Raw genomic sequence first — 2,454 nt, 5'->3', positions numbered from 1 at the left:
ACTTTGTTAACCATCCCAGCCACACCACAATTTGAGTAATTGTCTCTATACCTTGTTTTAAATAAACTTGTTTGGGCGAGACTTGAACTCAGACCTTCTGACCCAGAGGTAGGGACAGTATAAAAAAAGTATTCAAACATTCTATGACAGCTATCTGGGGCAGAAGGACTTTGAACCTGAACTGTCTAGCCCGGCAGCACTGTACCACAAGAGCCCCTGAAAAATGGAAAACTTCACAGATTTGTGTGTCATCCTTAGATATGAACCATGCTGATTTTCTCAGTCTTGTTCCAATATTAGTGTATGTGTGTGTGTGTGCTGCTGGAACAAGCACTAAAATGTTTTAGAATCCAAACTGTTTCGACGTGCTATCTCACACACCTGTGGCTCTAATATCTTGATGCAGGACCTGAATCTGAGCTTTCTGGTTCATAGGTAGAGACATTACCACTGTGTCAAAAGATGTTCACTATTTTATAAAGCAATCTGTTTTGTTAAGCTATGACACACCTGTGGCAAGTAGGGCTTGAACTCAGAAACAAGGACTCTACCAATGCACCATAAAAAACCCCTTCCTTTGTTTCTTTATAGATTTTATGACAACCTTCAGGGCAGGTTAAACTTGAATCTGGATTTTTCATGTTAAGTTTCACATGCTGCTGGAGTAGGACTTGAACCCATGTTCTCTGGAGCTGGTAGTTAATTGGCTAATCCATTGACTTAATCACTACACTACAACCCCACAGGAGCTTGTATGAAATGGTAGTGTCCCTACCTCTGAGCCAGGAGATCCCTGTTGAAGACCTACCTACTATGTGTGTCGTAACACATCTAATCAAGTTGTTTAAAATAACTACATATATACTGTCAAGAGCCCCATATACATACTCAGATACTTTTCATTAACCCGTTCAGACACATCACAACACACATGTCTGGGGAAAATGGGGCTTGAATCCAGGCCTTCCGGGGCACTAAGACTGCACCACAATAGCCCTACATATGTACACACAGACATTTTCAAATCAATCTGCTCAGGGATCTTATGACACTCCTCTCGAGAAGGTGGGACATAACCCTGGGCTCCTGGCTCTGCACTACAAGAGCACAAAATATGTACTCACACAAAACTCAAATTAATCTGCTCCATTTCTATAATTAAACACAATTTACATGTATTTAACATCCTGCTTTCTGCCAAAGAAGAAGCATGTGAACAGGAGAAAGTTAATAAAAACTGTTCAAACACTTCCATTTTAATGGTAACAGTTAAGGGAATGTTTATAAAGGGTTAGAAGATTCCAAAATTATTATTGATTTATAACTGGTGGCTTTGTACTATTCTAACAGAAATCAAAAATTGGGTGAAATTTCTGAAAACAATAGCATTTTCCTAATGTTACCTATAAGGAGCTAACTGAGCATAAAAAGTGAGTGGTAGACTATCAGCTTACAAGTTGTATATGTGAGTTATAGTGGAGCAGAAGTTCACACAGCAGTATCCATTGCAGTGCTCTACGCAGGTGCCTTTTTGTGAGTGTCTGTAATCCTTTGTTTCCTCTTGCTGCAGCTCAGTCACACACAAGTCCATATTGTTTCAATTTGCCTGTGAAGGGAGGCCTTATACCAGGCTCAAGCCATCATCCAAGTTCAAACAGCTGGATATCTGGGAATCCCCCGGGAACATATCTTGGAACAGATAGTGGAAACTAAACAATGTGGGAAAGGTTGGCAATAGCCACGACGTATTGAGTCAACTACACCCCTTCTTTCTTTCTCTTGAGATAAACCAGGTCTTTCTTATTATGGCGGGGGATTACAGTGCTGTCAAATGGATCAGTTTTTCCATTTTACAATCTGTGACAGTATTCTAAATGTGCCTAGACTTGATATCATGTGCCAACATTGTTTGGACAAAGGCAAAAATGTGAAGAAGTAGAAGGTTCACTTCTAATTGTGTTAGTTCAAGAAGTATTCAAACAACTGCTTCTTCACAGCTCAAACTAAGGATATAGAGAATCTGGATATGTTGAGCAATGGATTGAGGTTCCCCCATTACTCTGTCCAGCCAGTTACGATCATGCACAGCTACTGCTGAGAGATCGTCCCCTTGTTTCCTATGGTTAACTCATACTTCTTCACTAAATGCCAAATGTTGTGCAACTTTTATTTGAATCTATTTTTGAGAGCATGTGTCCACCACATGGTGAACAATGGGAGGACTAGAAAATTCTCTATGTTTCCACTGCGTCTGCAGTGACTGGATGGACACTGCCTGGTTTCTGTTCAGAAATTAGGAGACAGTGAAAGAGACAGAAACAGACAGAGGGTCTTATCAATAATAAAGTCCTTAGCAACAGATGAGATACAACATTGGACAAAGCAGAAGGTGCTTATACAATACATAGTACAGCATAAAAACAGGCCCTTCAGCCCACCAAGCTATTCTCAAAT

The 2,454-nt window shown here is 40.2% G+C and overlaps 1 pseudogene; it reads right to left on the bottom strand.

The window, feature by feature from the left end:
- Window positions 1–217: 217 nt before the first annotated feature.
- Window positions 218–332, bottom strand: LOC140465956 (U6 spliceosomal RNA; annotated as a pseudogene).
- Window positions 333–2,454: the final 2,122 nt, after the last annotated feature.

This window comes from Chiloscyllium punctatum, chromosome 42 (assembly GCF_047496795.1).
Source record: "Chiloscyllium punctatum isolate Juve2018m chromosome 42, sChiPun1.3, whole genome shotgun sequence".
NCBI lineage: Eukaryota > Metazoa > Chordata > Chondrichthyes > Orectolobiformes > Hemiscylliidae > Chiloscyllium > Chiloscyllium punctatum.
This window is presented reverse-complemented; position numbering and strand designations above follow the sequence as displayed.